Raw genomic sequence first — 19,739 nt, forward strand, 5'->3', positions numbered from 1 at the left:
AGTAGTTCTTGGATAATGAACTTGGAAGATGCACTCAACCCTGGGAATCGGAAATTTGCTGGGATGGGTGGAAGAGGGGGAATGGGGTGGTGTTTAAAACATCTAAATAACTCCCCTGATGAAAATGAGACAGGAATCATTCCCTTCTCAAGGAAGAAGGACTCCCAACTCCCTACGGCCCCCCTAAAGTCATAATAACTATAGTCAGCACTACAGAGGCAGAAAGCCAGCTACTGTCTGTGGTCACAACAAAATGCCAGAGATGACCCCCTGCTGTAGGGGAAGCTGGGTCCCTAGTGGGGTGATGTGTGGGTGATGGGAAATCTAAAATATACCCTGCCTTCTCTCTCTCTCTCTCTCTCTCTCTCTCTGTCTCTGTCTCTCTCTCTGTCGCTCTCTCTCTCTCTCTCTCTGCCTCTCTCTCTCTCTGTCTCTGTCTCTCTGTCTCTCTCTCTCTGTCTCTCTCTCTCTGTCTCTCTCTCTCTCTCACACACACACACACACACACACACACACACACACACACACACTGTCCTTGGCCCACTTTAGAGCAGAAGTCCCCAGTGCCCGAGCCGTAGACCGGTACTGGTCCATGGCCTGTTAGGAACCAGGCCGCACAGCAGGAGGTGAGCCACAGGTGAGCCACAGGTGAGCCACAGGCGAGCCAGCAAATCTCCATCTGTGTTTGCAGCCGCTCCCTAGCACTAGCATCATTGCCTCAGCTCCACCTCAGATCATCAGGCATCAGATTCTCATAGGAGAACCAGTCGCTGGTGCCAAAAAGGTTGGAGACCGCTGCTTTAGAGTTTATCAAGGCACTACGTCACTGCGTTCTCAGGTTCGCAGGTACCTACATTGTCCCCATTTCCCACAAGAGGAATTGAAGCTCAGCAAAATTAAGGGTGCAGGTGAAGGAACTGGCAATGGGTCTGACATAACACCTGGCTCAGAGTAGGCTAACGGCAAATTCTTAGGGGTTTGAACTGAATTAATGAATTAAAATATATAATAAATAGACACGTGGTTGGGTGAATAAGTTCGTTAATTAACATAAGGGCACTAGAATGTTTGGATGACATTAAAAATGTATGGATGGATAATTGATGAATGCAGGGTTGGTGGATGATGGATGCATAGATGGATAAATGGATTAATTAATAAGTATAAAGGTGTAGGATGGATGAAGGAATTAATGTAGATATAAATAGAGAAGTAAATAATCAATAGAGAATGAATTAATAGCTGACGGAGTGGAAGGATAGAGAAATGACAAAGTGGGCGGTGGTTCATGGGTGGGTGGGTAATCAGAGGGGTGCACCTTTCCAACTGCCCAGAGAGAGCAGAGCTTCTCCCGTCCTTGGCCACACAGCACCCACTTCTCACCTCCATCAGAATCCTGCAGTCAGGCTATTTTTGTCCCTGCTGCGAAGGGGAGCTTTTTTTTCCCCCCTTAAGATGTGGCTTGTTAGAGGAGAAAGCATGCAGAGCCCTTCCTCCCACGAGTGACACTTCAACTGCGAAACAACCCCCCTAACATTAGGCATCCAAGAATAAAACCAAGCAGAAAGCCACAGAAAATACAAGAAACCCAATGCAGAAAAACAGAAAAGGGAGTTGGGCAAGCTTTCTTGCCTTCTCTAGGGAAACAGATCCACAGGAGGCAAGTGTCTTGGGCTGAGCCTGAAATCTCTGACTCCCTTTCACTCATGCCACAGTTACATAGTGAGTTTCACATGCCAGGCCTTGGGGACTCAGCAGCGATTTGCACAGACACAGCTGCTTCCTTCATGGAACTTATCGCCTAGTGGGGAAGAGAGAGACAAAAATCAGTAAACTAAAATATAGAATGGCACCAGAGTAAAAGAATGGAGAGTGTATTAATTATTTATTGCAGCATAATGAATAACCAAAAAATGACCCAAAACTGTGTGTCTCTGGCACAGGGTGTCCTGTGATGATGCAACCAAGATACCAGCAAGGGCTGCAGTTTCAGCTGAAGGCTCACCTGGGGCTGAAGCATGCACTCCCAAGGTGACTCACAAACATGCCTAGGCAGTTAGTGCTGACTGTCAGTGGGAGGCCTGAGGGCCTCTTCACATACACAACTCCAGAACGCTGCTTGAGCATCCTGACAACCTGGCAGGGGGCTCCACTCTTGTGAGTGATCCAAGAGAAAGCAGAGGGGAACTCCCATGCTTATTATGACTTCGTCTCCAGAGTTGCACACTGTCACAACATCCAGCTCACTCTCAATGGGTAGGGGAATAAGGCTTTGCCTTTGGATGGGAGGAGTGTCGGAGAATATGAGAATGTATTTTACAGACACCATGGCCCTTTGCTGGGCGGCCTGAATGATGTGACAGTTGCTGTGCAAGGAGAGCTTTCCAGTAGAGGATCATTAAAAACAAAAGCTGGGAGAGGGAACAAGCTTGTGTCGAGCATGAGGCTGGAGCAGGTGAAGGAAGCAGGGATCAAAGCAGGTGAGGTTGGAGAGAGGCAGGAGTGGGCTTTGTAGAGCAAGGCGAGCAGTGTGGAGATTTGATTGCGTGCTTGCATGTGCCACTCTGCTAATCGCTCAAGAACCTCGGGCGGGAGGTCCTGCTGTCATTCCCAGTGCGGAAGTGAGGATGCTGAGAAACAGAAGTTAAGGAAGGTCACACACCCATTTGCGAATCCAGAGTAAGGATTTGCGTTCAGGCAGGCGGATCCCAAAAGCAACAGTCCTGATATCGTGGAGAGCTGGAGAAGGAAATGTTTCACTTAGAATATAGAAATATGAGGGTGAAAACGCCCCTGGAAGAAAGAGACAAAGAAAGAGACCGATAGAGAGAGAGAAACAAAATGCAAGTGAGAGAAGACAAGAGACCGAGATACATAGAGATCCATGACGGAGAAAGACGGCAAGGGCGATGGAAAAGAATCGAGCATGAAAAATATTTAGGCAGACAGGCCCAAGGGGGAGAGAAAAATAAAGCAAGAGACAGAGACGTGAAGACAGAAGGAGGCAGAGGGACAGAGGAGAGGAGCTGACATGCACGCGCAGTGTGTGTGTGCAGTGCAGTGTGTGTGTGCATATGTGTGCATGCACATGTGTGTGCATATGTGCAGTGTGTGTGTGCAGTGCATGTGTGCGTGCATATCGGTGTGTGTGTGCAGTGCATGTGTGTGTGCGTGCATGTGTACAGTGTGTGTCTGCACTGTGTGGTGTCACGGCCCTGGCAACTTGGACCATCCATCGTTCCTGTCTCCCAGGAGAGTCGGGGGAGAGAGAGGAAGCTGATAGGAGACAGTGCGATTCCAGTAATTCCGGATGAAATAACATCCAGAACCCTTGCCAGGAAATCAGGGTGGGGTAGCCAGGGAGAGAGAGAGAACGTCCAAAGAAAGTTTAGCAAACAGCTTTATAATTCCCTCCTCCATACCCCGCAGCTACCCTGGATAAGGGGGTAGGGATGAGGGTCCTGAGCTTGGGGCTGGGATAAAGATATCTGGGAGGGAGCGGTATCCACCCCCAAAGAGAGAGGAGGACTTTAGTCTCTCTCAGCCCATGCAAGTCTGGTGGCTCCAAGAGTGGGAACCTTGCTGGGGACCATAGTTTGACAGAATGTGGCTTCAAATATAACCTACCCTGCACACAGGACAGTGGGGTGTTGAGGGAGGAGGGGAAGAATCTGACCTTCCCCAGGTGCTTACTGTATGCACCATGAATCCGTTTCCCCTGAGCTAAAAAAGTGCCTGCCCCAAGCTCCACACACCATATGGCACTTTGTCTCATTGACACTCTCGTCCTCACCATCACCCCCCAAAATATTAGGTACTCAGTAAGGTCTTCATTTGCAAGGAAGATAGTGGAGTCCAGAGGGGGTCAGTTGCCAGCCCACTGTCATCCAGCTGGAAGGAGACAGTGAGTGTCCAAGCAGCCTTAAACCATCAAGCAATGCTATACCAACTGGCTTAAATGAGCTCCTTAAATTCCAGCGAAGGAGATGGCAACACCATCTTTCCTCAACTTTTAAGTTCTATAAATACCACACTTACAGAAAGGTTGTAAGAACAGTACTTGTTTACCCTTCACTTCGTTTTGCCATGTTTGTTTACTCTTTCTTCTCTCCCTCCCTCCCCCATCCATTTAAAAGTAAGTGATAGACATCAGGATACTCAACTAAATACTTCAACATGTATTACCTAAGAATAAGGACATTCTCCTGTAATCACAGCACCATTCTCACAGCCAAGAAATTTAACATTGATACAATGATAACATTATCTAAGTTTAGTCCATTTTCAAGTGCACCCAATTATCTCAAACACGTCCTTTAAGCTATTTTTTTTTAAATCCAGGGTCATGCATCACATTCATCTCCTTTGATCTAGAACAGCCCCTCACCGTTTTTTCTTCCCTTTTGATAACATCAACATTTTTAAAGAGTCCAGACAAATTGTGTTGTGGGATGTCCCACAATCCGGGTATGTCCAGTTGCGTCCTTACCACCAGATTCAGAGTGAACCTTTGGGGCAGTCATGTTACAAAGGCACATGCATCCCATTTCATCACCTCAAGGGACACATCATAATGCCACTCGGCCCCTTCACTGGGCATGTCAAGTCCGTCAGTTGGTTAAGGTGGGGGTCTCCTGATCTACCATTTTCCTTGTGTGAATAATACATAAAATGTGGGGTGCCACTTGGGGACTGTGTAAACATCCTGTTCTCCAGTAAACTTTTGCCCAGTAGTTTTGGTATCTATTAATGATCCTTGCCAGAATCAAATATCTCAGAGGTAGTTGCAACATATTTTTTCTTGAAAACTTATCAATTTTTTATACTTATTAGTTAGTATTCTTTGATAAAGAAGAGTTTTCCACTGCTCTTCTCGGTGTCTCATATGTCATTCACCAATGTTTTTTAATGCTAAAATGGTCTCCGATGCCGCCAGTGGGAGCTCCTTCAGGCTGGTCTTTGCATCCTTTCACACATCGTCCTCATTCTTCGAGAACTTCCTTCCTTTCTGATGGGATAGAATGTTCAAGGCTCATCGTGTATTTTCCTTGCTCCACCCTGGAATCTGCCATTTCTCCAAGACGTCCCAGTTCCTGTCCATGGAAAATGGCATGTAGAAACCAAGATCTGAGTCCAGGGTGTGCTCATTACTTCCAGGGCCTTTGCAGCTTCTAGGACCTGTCAGAGAAGCAAAGATATGTATGAGTTCACCTTCGATGCCTGCAATTCAAATCCAATATCGTGAAGTTCTTCCACATAGCCCCCATTCCTCATTTCTGTCTCTCTGACTCTACTGTGAGAACCTCAGTTCTCCAAATATCAAAATACTTGCTCATTCATTCTTTCCTCCAAGCCACAGGAAATCATTTCAGAATTATACCAATCTAGCTATCAAAGACCTACCCCTTAAAGATTTCTTTGAGGTTCTTCTTCAAAGAAATTCTTCTCTGAAGTACTTTGAAATTATTCTAAAGTATATTCAATTAAGAGGGTTCAATTAAAGAACTATGTTCAAATGTTACTTGAACTAATGCCCTTTCTCTATCATTATATTTTAGCATTACCTGTTTCCGCTTAACAAACTACCCAAAACTTAATTGCATAAAACAACAGTGTTTGTTTCTCACAGTTTCTGTGGATGCAGGTGTGGCTTACCTGGGCTTTCTGATTCGGAGTCACTCCCAGGCTTCAAGGTGCCATCCGGAGCTGGGTCCCTCTGGAGGTTTGAATGGGAGTTCCACTTTCAAGCTCACTCATGGTCTTGTTGGAAGGATTCAGTTTTTTAAAGGCATTGGAATAAATATCCCAGTTCCCCTCTGGATAGTCACCAGATGTTACTCTGTTCCTTGCCAGGTGGCCTTCTCCATCAAAGTAAGTATATGAGAAGAGCCAGAAACAGAGAGTGTTAGCAAGACAAAAGTCACAGTCTTTTATAATTTAATCTCAGAAGGAACATCTCATCACTTTTGCCATATTCCGTTCATTAGAAACAAGTCACTAGGTCTGGCCACATTCAAGAGGAGACTATTACAAAGTCATTTGAGCAACCGAGTTATCAACTTGATACGTAGTTAGGTTCATTTGTTTCTGTTTGTGTTCACTTTTAGAGTTTGCCGTCCTGTTCAATATTTTGGATCAAATTTTATCTTTGACTCTATGAAATGTTTATATGGGTCAAGAGTATAAATTATATAAAAAAGAAGACCAAAGAGAAATCTCACTCTCATCCCCATTGTGTCACCCCATTTCCATTCATCTATATAACCATTTTTGTTCACGTCTAACCAGAAATGAATCTTACTAGTTTTCCTTTTATAAATTTATATTCACATATTTTTCTTATCTCCTCATTTTTCTTTGATAAAAGAGAGCATAGTATAGATACTATGTTGTACTTTGCTTTTTAATTTACTAAGATAGCCTAGAAATCACCGTTTCTCTTTATAGAAATTATGTTCACTTTTATAGCTGCATAGTACTCCATTGTGTGCAAGTTCCATGGTTTATTCAACCAGTCTTTCATGAGTAGAAATTTAGGGTGTTTCTAACATTTTGTTATTAAAAATAAAGCCATAATGAGTAATTGTGTGCATTAGTTTTTCTAGGTTTATGAAATTGTATCTTCAGGGTAAATTCCAAAAAGTGGGACTCGAGGGTTAAAAAATGCATGTGTGACATATGATTTACCAGTAAGCTATTGCTGTGTAACAAACCACCCCTAAATTTGGTGGCTTTAAATGACAAGCATTTATTTACTTCATGAATCTGTGGCTCAGTGGGGTTTCTGCATATCTGGGCTGGGCTCTCTAATGTGTCTGTGATCAACTGCAGGACAGAAGGCCTGCTCTACTTCTAGAGGTTGGAAGGGGTGATGAGAGGAACTGGGCCACACGTCTCCCATCCTCCAGCAGGCTAGCTCAGGCTCGTTGTCATGGAAGCAACAGGACTCCACAAGAGACAAGGGAAGTTTGCAATGCCTCTTGAGTCCTAGGCTTAGAATTGACACAGCATGGCTTCTGCCACATTCCATTAATCAAAGTAAGTCAAATGGCCAGTTGAGATTCAAGAGTCGGGAAGGAGATTCACCTCTTGAAAGGAGGAGCTTGTAAAGTCACACTCCTTGCCAACGCCAAGGGCGTGCTGAAGAAGGAAGACATTTAGAAAAGCAGCGCCTTTAACAAAAGTAACTTGGCATGTGTGATCGCCTTACTAAGAATTTGGATATTATTCTAAATCAGGGCTCTGCAAACTTTTTTCCGTGAAAAGACAGATGATAAGTATTTCAGATTTTACGGATCATACGGTCTCTGTTGCAACTACTCTACTCTGCTGTTGTAGCGTGAACGCAGCCATATAAAAACTGTAAACAAATGAGTGTGGCTGTGTTCCAATAAAAATTTATTTAGAAAAACAGGCGGCTGGCTGGATTCGATCTGCAGGCTGTAATTTGCTGACCCCTGTTCTACGTGCACTGAGAAGCTATTAAAAGGTTTTAGGCAGGGAAATGCCAAGAACAAATTTGAAAATTCCTTCAAGCTGTAGAATGGATTGGGGGTCAGGGAACAGTGATGGAAGCCTGAAGACCCCTCAAAAGCCCATTGGAGTGTTCAGGGGAGAGATGACAGTGGCTCTGGACCTGACAGTGGCAGCAGGTGTAGAGGAAACCACAGGCATTGAAATCACACATAGAAGTGGAGATCACCGACGCTGTAGAAGGAAGGGTTGAGTGTGGACGGTGAGGCACAGTGGCAAAGAGATGCTTCTAGGTAGTGAGTACAAGGCAATGCCGTTTGCAGAAATGGGTATGTGTGGGGAAGCAAAGAAGCTGAAAGGCAGAGTCTCTGCCTTCGAGGAGTTCATGTCCTAAGACGGGACTAAGAAGTCTTCTTCATGTCAGAGAAAGAGGGCGACATATAATGAAGATCCATAGGAGGGGAAATTGAGGCCCAGGGTGGCCAGAAGACGTCTCTGAGGTCAGACAGCTATTGGCAGTGATTGGCAGTGAACCTCAAGCCAGGACCCAGTCTCCAAAGCTCATTGCCCTAGAACATATTGTTGCCCCGCGGTTGCTACCTGTCACCCGACTCCTTAAAAGAAAAAGAAAGTGAAAATCCTCCTTGGTGGATTTATAAGCAAGTACGATGACTTGAGTGATAATTTCCCTCCACCAGGGCTGATGGGTATCTGGCTCAGCCCTGAACAGTTTCTTCAGTTTCTGGAAGCTTAAAAGAAAAAGGATTTTGAGCTCCGGGGCTTTAACATCACAAGGAAATAAAGTCCCTCACAGAATTAGAGGATCAGATAAGTCGAGACAAAAATGGAATTGCATAAAGCAAAAATATCTATCTGGATTCACCACCCCAGCAACTGCTTCCAATAAGAATAGATGGTCGTGCCCTAGCCAGTGAGCCCTAGTCTGATGAATAGTGTCCCCCCACCTGTGCAGATTCCACGAGGCTCTTGACCATAGAGAGGCGATTTGGGCTGCCGAAGAGTAACTCCCAAGCACAGTTTCCCCCTCCTTTGCCTCCAGAAGAGAAGCTCACTGGATAGCCAAGTGGAAGAACCAGCATCCTATCGAGGGGACTCTAAGGATGTAGAGCATGGCTTATAAACACTCGAAATGAAAGGAACAGCTTTGTTCCTTGGTTGCCAACTCATTTACTGCATCCTTCCGTCCTAGGAACAAAAAGGCTGTCAGATGTGGTTACTGCATCCTGGTCTTCCCTGCCGAATCGTGCCCTGGCAGAAAGGAGGCGCAGAGCAGTAGGCAGACACGAGCTGGGTTGGAATCCCATCCACATGTGACCTTGGCCAAATGTCTGTGCCTCTCAAAACATCAGTTTTCTTACCTGGACAACGGGTATAATAATGATACACACTTGTGGGGCTGCTGTGAGAATTAAATGTGTGTATGATGGTGACACGCAGTGGGTGCCAAATAAACAACTGCTTGAATCACCCTTTTTCTGAGGTTTAATTCTTGGAAAAGAAGGATGTGGAAAGAATTAGAAACTAATATTTACCAAGAGTCTGTTATGGGCTAGACTTTTCAAAAAACTCATTTCAGAAGTTTCTCATGTACATATCCTCTGAGATGACTGTGTGAAATACAGATAAAGACTCCAAGATCCCCTCAAAACTACTGGTATAGACCATAAATCTGAAATGGAACAGAAAAAACCAGGCTGTGCTCTGGTGTCCAAACTCAGAATATCTCCCAGACCAGGTAGGTGTCCACACACCATGGGCCATATCCATCCTGCTCCCTGTTTTTGTCAATAAATTTTTACTGGAACACAGCCATGATTATTCATTGGCTTATTGTCTGTGGCTTTGGGATTGCGATGACAGAGTTGGGTAGCTGTGACCAAGATGGCCTAGCCCAAAAAGCTGAAAACGTTTACTACCTGGCCCTTGGCAAGAAGTTTGCCTGACTCCTGATCTAAAGCAATAATAGTAATGCCCCCGCCATGGATGGGGCTTCCTGGGTGCCAGGTGCTGTGCACGGCACTCTATGTGCACTGCCAGGTTGAATGCTCCCAACCATCCTGTGATATAGGTACTATTGTTAACACCCCTTACGGATGTAAGCCAAGGTTCAGGAAGTGAACAGGCTGGGAAGAGAAGTACCACACAAGGGAAAGATTTAAAGCCAGGTCCAAATGGACCCCAGAGTTTTTCTTCTAAACCTGTGCAGGAGGGAAAAAGCAGACTGTTTCTAGGACTCCGTTTCCTCAATCACATTAAAAGGACCAAGCTGTGATTCTCAATCCTGCAACTCGTTGGAATCACCCAGGGAGCTTTAAAAACGAGGACCCTTCTTTTCCCACAACCAGAGTCTGACTTAATTTTAATCGGTCTGGGATGGGGGGTGGATATTTTTTATAGTTCCCCAGGTCATTGTAAAGTGAAGCGAAGGGCGAGGTCCACAGACCTAAAGAAAAGTGGCCAGTGTCCTCCGAACCCCAGAATGACGGGGAGGCCCCCCGAGCCTGGCGCCCTTCAGCACACACACGTTGGTTTTGTGTGGGGTTAGTTAGAATCAGGCCGCCCCTAAGGGACCATGGGGGAAAAAATCACTCTTTTATTCCGGCAGAATTCACTCATATGATCTCCTATGAGAATCAAAACACTCACTTCTTGCAAACAATCGCTAATTGTGAAGGTATACTGAATACCCTCTCTGGGCCGGTCACTGGCCACATACTGTATGTTCTTTTTTAAAATCCTTGAAGCAACTCTAAGAAAACAGGTTCTGTTCTTAATCGTGTTTTAAGGATGGAGAAACTGAGGCCCAGGAGGGTGAGGCAACATGCCTGAGCTCCCCAACAGCAACCGAGAGTGCTAGAGCTGGAACCAGGTCTCCCAGCATCCAGCTGGAGAACATTCTTCCGGGAGGGGCCTCTTTGATTGCCGCACACAAAGTCTCCTTGGCTAGGGAAGATCTTTGTTCTGGGAATGAGTGCTGAAAAATAATAGGCCAGGGCATTTTTTTTTCCCCCTTGATGGGGCTCTCAACGTTCTCGAGAGAGAACTAAGCGATCTGGAGGTTATTCTGCAGCATGGCCCCCTCGCTGCCATAGGTCTAATAAAACAAAACCCCAGCCAAATTAGGGGCATATTTCATCTAATGGGAGGAAATAGATGTGGCATTTCTGCCTGGCGGTTGACCTGCTGCATTTATGTGCGGAGAGAGGGTTCGATATATCACGGGGCAGTTATGCGCTGCTTAAGTAGCCTCTCGGGTGGGCAAGGGACAAGAAGAAAAATCTCTTTCTTGCGTTTCCACTGCCTAGCTCTTGGGCCAGTGCTTCTAGGGAGTGTCACACAGTTTTGATGAAGGGGAAAGACACGCCTCCCCTCACCAGGAATCCAAAGACCCAGATCATGGTCCCCAACCTGCCAGTCACTGACTATGTGTCCTTGGGTGAGCTACGGTGCCTCTCTGATCCTGAACTTCCCCATCTGTGAAATGGAGAGGATCGGTGCCTTCAAAGTGAACTTGGCAATGATCCAGAATTTGGGGGGAGAAGGCTGATTTCTAAGACCACTTGGGGGAGCAAAGAGTACGTTAGGGGTGGAACTCTAGTTTTGCATTTCTCCTACACACTAGGGGAGGTGGGTCTGTATAACTCAGAGATGTCCAAGTTGTTTGAACTCAACCCCAGTAAATACATACATATATATACACACATATATATAGTTATAAACATACATACATGTTTATAAATTATGATCATTTACTGCTATATTCATAGATTACATACATTATAAAACAGACACAAAAATGGAAATTCGAAAAGGAAAAGCTAAACTACATAGTGAATTTCTATTAAAATTCCATCGTCTCCTCCTGCCCCGGGAAGCCCAATCTCTCTTGCCCTGATCTACTTGTTTTTTTTTCCTATAGTTAGCACTTTTCGTCTTCGACAGATTCTATAATTTGCGATTTACAAATTCTGCATTCTCCAGGGCTAAGGTAGCAGGCTGGAGGGAAGGGAAAAGCAGGCATGGCACTGCCAGGACTGGGGTTCCTCCTCCCCACTGAGGTGCTTCCCCAGAAGCCGGTTTCTAAATAAACAAGTTCTTGCAAAACTGGGAAACAAATACAAATGTATTAAGAGGATATACTGGGAGTTGTTTATGAAATAATATGGAGGCATTAACCCAGAAGTGGATTCTGTCCCAAGCTATATACAGGTAATTACATTGATCCCATAAAACAAGCTTTAGAGTTTTAGGGTATATATCGAATGAGAGAGAGAATATGCCAGACCCTATTGGATGTGGTCACATCCGGTGCCTCATTTAATCCTCACAGCTACCAGAAGAGATGGGTCAGATTAATAATCCCATTTAAGAGATGATGAAACTGAGGCAAGGCACCCAGGCAGGCAAGGTCTGCCTTCAAACTCAGGCCTATCTGATAGCACGCTGTTCCAGCATTGTGACAAATCCCGGCTGACGTGAGCCAGGCCAGGTGCCCAGCTGCCCCAGGCTGTCCCGGGACGGTGTGTCTTGGAGCCGACTGTTTCTGAGTCTGGGAGGAAGACATGTTGGAATATGTGCTTCTGGGCTGCAGTGTTGGCCAGGGTCCAGGCTCTGTGCTGACTGCAAGTGGAGAAGCAAAGAGCTCACTGATTTAGTGCCCATCTGGATGGACAGCAGACAGGAACCGGGCTGCTCCAGACGCTCGGGGAGTGTGATAAGCACGGCCTCCGGGTGCCCCCGCATTCCTGGCCGGTGATGCCGCTGTGGGAGAAGCTGCTGCTTGGAGTGCCTTGGCAAGTCCCCCTCTTTCTCTCCCCCCGCCCTCTGCCGCCTGTGGCCTCCTGAGGACCCCAAAATTAGCAGCGGTCCCTTGTTACAGAGAGCTCTGACTCTTCTCGTACTGGCTACAAGGCCTAGGGGACCTGAAGAGTGGGCTTGGGGGCTGCTCATGGAAGACAACCTAAGCTTCAGGGGCACGACCCCTTACCCAGGAATATGGGGAACCCCCAATTCCTTGGCCACCTCCTGCTTGTTTTCTGAAAGTTGAGAGCCACCTCCAATGCTGCACTGTCTTTCTTAAACCCTCATCTGACCATGTCCTTCCTCTGCCTACAACCTTGCATGGCTCCCCACTGCCCTCCAGTTAAGTCTAATCCCTTCTCCATTTTGGCTGGAAGATATGACCCCTGCTGATTTCCATGTCTCCTTCCTCCATACTCCCCCAGCCCTCACAATCACCCACCCCACCATCCCTCTACTTTTTGTTCTGTGAAAACACAGTATGGTCCTCAAATGCCTTTGTGCCTAGCTTACCACACGGCTTCTTGCACGTGCCGATCCCTCCACCTGCAGCCCTTTTTCCACTCATCTTCTTCTGACTGAGTCCGGCACATCCTCCAGGTCTCTCCAGCAGGACGCCTGCCTACATCCCACCCAGCCTGCCTGGCTCAGAGGCCTCCTGGGGGTTTCCCTCAGCAGCCCTGATCCCTGTGGGTGGAAGAGCCTGTTTACTCCTTTGATCCCTATTAGGTTGGGAGGCCCGTGGGGGCAGGGATGATGCCCCCTTGTTCACCAAGACCCTCAACACCTAGCACAGGGCCTGGTACACAGTGGGTGCTCAAGAAATATTTGTGGCTGACAGCGAGTGGCAGAGATCTCATTCCTCTGGGGTCTGCGATGACAACCCCAGTATATGGCGCACCCCTGTTCCAGTAGCAGTAGCAACAGCAGTAGCAATAATAAGAGTAAATCAGAGAGTACGAAGTACTTTACATATAATCAGTACTTTCACCTTCACCTTATGAGGCAAGTACTATTATTATCCCCGATCTACAGATGAGGAAAGTAAAGCCCAGAGAGGTTAAGTAACTTACCCAAGGTCATACATTGGGAAAAAGGCAGATCTGGGCAGGCTGGCTATAGAGCCCCTTGAAGTATATCACCCCCCAGTACATCACCACCCACTGTGAGGCCAGAGGGCCGGAACATGCTCTTGGCAATGAGCAGAGAAGAGTCTGGGGCTTAATTACACCAAACAAGCCAAGCATTATCAGTGAGTTTAATTTAACTCCACTCAGTCTCACCAGACCATCAGAATAGAGCATAATTAGCGACCACTAGTCAGTGCCCCAGGCTGTGAGCTCCAGGTGGGTCTTACTCACCCTGCAGGTGCTCAGCCCAAGGCCTGGTTCTGCCCACACAGGGGAAACCCTGACTCCACCCTCCATGGGGAGGTGCACATGCATAAATAGTGTGGACTCTGGTTTAAGATCCAATTTTGCCGCTCATTGGCTATGTGACTTTTGGCTTTGGCAAGTTGCTTGAACTCTCTGGACTTCACATTCTTCAGTTGAAATCTGGGATAATAATAGTGCTGTCGTAAGGGTTGGGAGGGGATTAAATTAAATAAGTTAATACATGTCAATCTCTTTGAACAATGCCTGGCACAGAGTTGGCCTTATGTAAGTGCTAGCAACAGCCAGGTTCCCAATTTATTCACCTCCTGCCCTACAAGAACAAATCATATAACATGTTCCCATTACTTCCTGGGAAAACAGAGTCACCTCCTCCCCAGGAAAGACATGCCTAGGGCTGCAGAAGAAACTCTAAGAGGATAAACACGTGAACTTGAATCCCAGCCCTGCCCCATCTTGCTGTATGACTTTACCCAGATACTTAGCTGTCTCTGGGCCAGAGTTGTCCCATCTCTATAAGGAATTGCTGCTCTCTGAGGGTCCTGTCAGCTCTGACATGAACCTTCAACCTTCCCATCAGAATCTTGTGGTCCCCATGGCAATGGGGATATGGTCTCTGAGGAAAGGACACAGATCTGGGCCCTGAACACAGAGAAGGAGGTCCCAGGAGCCAGGATTATTAGCAAGGCTTCCTTGTCTGCCAAGGTTCTAGGGACCTTTTGGCCTCAGCAGGCATCTCATAGGTCCAGGGACAGGCAGCCAAGCGGCTCCAGCTGCCTCCTGCCTGCGGCCCTGTGACCGGCTTGACCAGTTCCCAGGGGGTTCATTAGATGGGCAGCAGCTCTGTCCCCATAGGTCCTGGGAGAAGGCGCTCACTCAGCACCTTGTCCGGGCCAGGAGGGGCAGTGCCATTCCCTTAACTCTGTCTTATCCTAAGGATAGAGAGGGCAGGCCGGCCTGTGAGGGATCCTGGGAGAGGACGCACTATACCAAGAGCTTCTTCCCCACGTGCCTGGGATCCCACTCTCTTCCTATGCCCCCACCCCGCTTCTTCGATCTCTAAACCTTTTCCCTCACAGCTCTGCATCCCTGGTAGTGGGAGCCTGGGCACAGGGCCACTCCGATCCAGGTTTATTCCTGGCTCTGCCACTTGCCAGTTGGGGCACCCTAAGCAAGCCCCTCTCTGAGCCTCAGTTTTTTGCATCTGAGAAATGGGCATCATAACTTCCACTCGGCAGGTTTGCCCAGAGGATTAAGAGAGATGACAGTGGAGACCTGGCTTGCACGGGGATGGGCGTATCTGGTATGCTGCATCAAACCTTCTGGTCCTTCTCCCCCCTTCAGCTCTTCTCCTTGTTCCAGGTTCCTGCAGCCACTGATTTCCCTTCCTCAGAGGCCGAGGGGTGAATGGCTGCCTTTTGTGGCCTAAAAAGTCTTCTTTCATGTTCTTCTGGGCTTGCACTTCAAGCCCCTCCAGAGCGCAGCCCCTTCCCTCCTCTCCGGTCTCTCTCTCCTTCTATCTCTCTCTCTCTGCTCCACTTAATCTCGTGTTAGTCTCCTAACAACCTTTCAAACATCAGTTACATCCTTCTTATCTTGGTTAAGCATTTTGGTGAACTCAAAGCTTCTTGTCACTCAAGGAATTTTTCCTGCTGCCTTAGGCATCTATTTTTCTCTCTCTTCTCTTCTCTCTCTCTCTCTCTCTCTCTCTCTCTCTCTCTCTGAGGGGTAGCTGACCAGTGGGCTGGTTTCTGCATGCAGAAGGAACAGGGACAGTGTTTCTCAGCAGGACTTTTCCCGTGCTCTCAGGACCTCGTGCCTTATGTCATCTGTCCCCTTCTCAATCCAGGCTGCGTCTCACCCCCTTCCTCACCAGGGAAAGAGCCACAGTTGGATTGCTGGAAGGGCATTGCTCTTTATCTGTCAATGAAGTCGGATATTAATAATCCGTGTTTGCACTTCTGAGGTGCTCACACCCCGGGGAAGAGGGAGACGAGCATGTAACAGGCAGTGCCCACACTTTGCAGGGCAGCCAGGGAGGACAAGACATGCACAAGGAGAGATACAGAAGCTTTAGAGCCAGCAAAGGTGGCAGGGATCAGTCAAGGCTTCTGGGAAAGGGAAGCTCGAGCTGGGACTCCAGGGGGAGGTAGCGGAAACTTCACTGGTAAGCGTGAGGGGACAGGGATGCGCACAGTGTGACTGCACATCCATAGGTTTACCAACAGAGAGCTGTACGGGTGAGAGGGAAGATGTCAGGAAGATAGAGGGAGAACCCAGGAAAGGCAACTGATAGCCACTCTGGGGAAGACCTGGAAAGCCAGACTTAGGTCACCTCCTGGGGAAAAACATTCTGAACATCCCCCACCCCAAGTCACTGGGTCTCTCCCACGAGACAGTCATCAGCCTAGTCCTCCCAGGCCCTGTGCAAGCTCTGGTGCTGAAGTTCCTTTGCTGAGGTCCTGCAGAAAGTCACTCTAGCTGTGCAAGCCTCAGTTTTCCCATCTGCAAAATGGGCACACTAATAAAACCAATACTGTGTGTTAGTCTGAGGTTTGGATTCTCCAGAAAGAGCTATATTAGGATAAATTAGCTCATATGATTATGGAGGCTGAGAAGACTCAGATTTGCAGCCAGCAAGCTGGAAGCCAGGAGAGCCAATGGTGTAGTTCCAGGCTGAGTCTGAAAGCCTGAGAACTAGAAGAACCGAAGGTTTATAAGCTCCAGTCTGAGTCCGAGTTGGAAGGCAAGAGAAGTCTGATATCCTAGCTTGGAAATGATCAGGCAGAGAGCAAGAATTTCTTACTCAGCCTTTTATTCTGGTGAGCCTGAGGCCCACCCGCATGGGAGGAAGCAATCTGCTTCCCTCAGACTACTGATTCAAAGGTTAATCTCACCCAGAAACACCCTCACAGACATACCCAGAATAAAGTTTAAGCAAATATCTGGGCACCCCAGGACCCAGTCAAGGTGACCCATAAAATTAACCATCACATAATATGCACCAATAAAGTTATAGCTGACTAGGGAGGCGAGCATCATAATCCCAGGATTCAGATGCTGAATGGGTCTGCCACTTACGCATGGTGGAGGCTTGGGCAGGTCATGTAGACAAAGTGTTGGCAAACTACTACAGCCTGCAGGCCAAATCTTGCCTGGCTCCTCTTTGTGTAAATAAAGTTTTATTGGACCACAGCTGCACCCATTCATCTCTATATGGTCTGTGGCTGCTTTCACACTAAAACGACAGAGTTGAATGGTTGTGACTGAGCCCACATGACCTGCAAAGCCTGAAATATTTACTATCTGGCCTTTAACAGAAAAAGTTTGCTCACTCCTGACTTAGGCATGTGGTCCCTCAGTTTTCTCATTGAGCAAATAGGTACAAGAATTATTACCTTCCTCAGTACTGTAGGGAGAATTCAGTGGGGCTATTAAAGGGCTTCGCATGTAGTAAGCATTCCATAACTGGTAAATATCATTGTGCTTGTAGTTGTGCTGGTGTGGCCACCAGTCATAATTATCAGATGAGCTCCAGAGGTAGGTTCGTTGTATGCCTGTGGCTCTTCAGGAAATGGACATTGCCAAGGAGGGTGAGGCACCAGGCTGGGCTAGGATCCTTTCCAAACAAAGCCATTCCCGCCCATGAGGAATAAAAGGCCAACTGGGAAGTCATGCCAAGCGTCCATAATCGCCTGTAATTTGGACTCAGCCTCTTCAGGCAAAAGGATTTTGTCAAAGGCTTTTCACGGTCCAGTGACCTCAGAGTCCAAGGTTACTTGGATCGCGTCCTCTCCGACACATATTTATTATCAGGTTGAAATGGCACTTGGGTCTTTCCCAAGCTGTGTGCACACGCTGTCTTAGGCCCCTGCCGAGGGCCCTAGTGGGTAGCCTTGACAGAAATAGGGCAGAAATGGTGCTGGGAGAGAGGCTGGCCATGGGGAGGGCGTGCGAGTGACCTGAGGACAGGTTGGGGGAAGCTCACTCTGCAGTCCCTTCAGCAACTTTGCAATCTACCTTCGGGCCAGGATTTAACCTGAATGTCGGTTTCTTCATCTGTAAAATGTGGATAAGAAGTGCCTGTAAGATATTAACTAAGCCCAGCCCATGTTGGACACGCAATAACCTGCCATTATGCTTGCTTTTGTTAACGACTTCCTCCTTGTTTCTGAATCCACCAGTGAAACCATAGCACAGTGGGTGAGAACTCTGGAAATAGATAGAACTCAGCTCTAACACCTGACCCAATGCTTAGTAGCTGTGTGACCTTGGACAAGCTACCCGATCTAGACTCAGTCTCACCTGCAAAGTGGATTGACAACAGCACTGACCTGAGACAAAGCACAGCCTTCAAAGCGGCCAGCACACACTAGAGGCTCCAGAAATGGCTCTTTCTCTCATCAAAGGAATTCATGTTCAGCATCATTCTAAAAGGAGCTGAAGACACTAAAACAGGCAAATACCATGGAGACAAGAATGTATCCAGAAGGTACTAGTTTTCCCAAAGAAGAGAGGAGAGATGTGTTCTCCATCTCCTCTCAGAGGGCAGCTGTGAGTCAGAGTCAGTCATGCCTGAGAGGGGTTCCAGGTGGTATTCCAGAGCAATTATGACCTGCTTTCTGGGCTCCAGCAGATGTGCATTCTAATTCTCTCTTGGAGAAACTGAGCAAATCGCTTCACTTTCTGCGGCTCTGTTCCCCTTTCATTTCTTTATTTAATCTAATACTTAATAGAATGTATATCTGATTATGCACCAGGAATCATCCTAGGTACAGGAGATACAGCAGGGAACATGATGGACGAAGTCTCTGCCCACTAAGTGGGTGACACAGACAATAAACAAGCAAATGAATACATTTTGAGTATAATATGATAAATGCTAAAGAAAAATTAGAGCAGGATAGGGAGATTGAATGAGAAAGAGGGGCTGCTCTAGATTTGGTGGTCAGGGGAGACCTCTTTGCAGAGGTGACTCTTAAGAAAAACAGGAATAACTAGTTGAAGCTCTTACCACATTGTTTAGCACACAGTGGGTACTACATGCATGTGGGTTGGATGGTGAATGGATGGATGGGCGGATGGATGAATGCATAAATGGATAGACAGGCAAGGTTTAGGGAACCCACAAGAAATGTTGCAGCACCCAGGGACTAGCAATAGAGTTAGGTGTTACCCCTGATGGCTTTGAAGGGCAGAAGAAGGGAAAAGTGTCCCAGAACTTGCATTGTGGCCTGACAGGAGCTATGGCTATAGTAGAAAAATTCAGTCACTGCCAAAACAGGGCTCAGGATGGAAGAAGGAGAAAATAAACATGGAATCTCACTCCCCTCACTCTCCGATCTCCTGCTGGCATTCGCCATTGACCCTGCTCACCTGGAAGCCAGAGGCTAAGGGAGCCCAGGTCATGCAATCTATAGAGGTAAACCTCTCAGGAACAGAGCAAAGAGGGATAGAGAAAGGATCTAGAGATAATAGGAAAATGACCAGCGCTGATGGGTAGACAAATAAATAAGCAAATGAGTCTGAGAATCGCTAAAGCAGCAAAGAGGACTCAGTGACAGGCAGATGTTTCTTCTCAGATCATGAGCCATGTTGTGAACATTATTCTTATTAGTCAAGCGAGGTGATCGCATTTACAATTAAAAAAAAAATCCTAATAACGACATAATGAACATTTATTCCTCAGTCATGTCACAGGTGAATGCAAGTTGGGACCTGCCCTACGAGTGATGACTCAAGGAACCAGCCCCCTTCCTTGCTGGGACTCTACCATCTTTAATATGTGGAGAAAGACAGAGAACTGCCAAATGCATCTGGCTTTTAACTGCCTCAACAAGAAAGTGATCCATCACTTCCTCTCACGTTCAATTGGCCAGAATGGGTCACATGGCCCCACTTAGCTACAAGGAGTCTGGGAAATGCAATCTCCTTTTGTGCTCAGGAAAGTCAATCAGGTTTAGAGAGCAAATAGCACATCCATTGCATATTATTTCAGGATTCATGGCTGCCTAATACAAAAAAAAAGAGAGAAAGAAAGAGAGAGAGAGA

General features: G+C 47.0%; 1 long non-coding RNA gene across 1 annotated transcript in view; it reads right to left on the reverse strand.

Moving 5' to 3' along the window:
• Window positions 1-4,343: 4,343 nt before the first annotated feature.
• LOC120601914 (uncharacterized) overlaps window positions 4,344-19,739 on the reverse strand; it is a 24,997-nt gene continuing 9,601 nt past the window's right edge. Inside the window, exons 2-3 of the long non-coding RNA XR_005652588.1 lie at window positions 5,656-5,858; window positions 4,344-5,178 (exon numbers count right to left, since the gene is read on the reverse strand). This is a non-coding gene — a long non-coding RNA (uncharacterized LOC120601914). The remainder of the gene's footprint in view (window positions 5,179-5,655; window positions 5,859-19,739) is intronic.

The sequence above is a fragment of the Pteropus medius genome, unplaced genomic scaffold (genome assembly GCF_902729225.1).
Source record: "Pteropus medius unplaced genomic scaffold, Ma_sr-lr_union100, whole genome shotgun sequence".
Classification (NCBI taxonomy): domain Eukaryota; kingdom Metazoa; phylum Chordata; class Mammalia; order Chiroptera; family Pteropodidae; genus Pteropus; species Pteropus medius.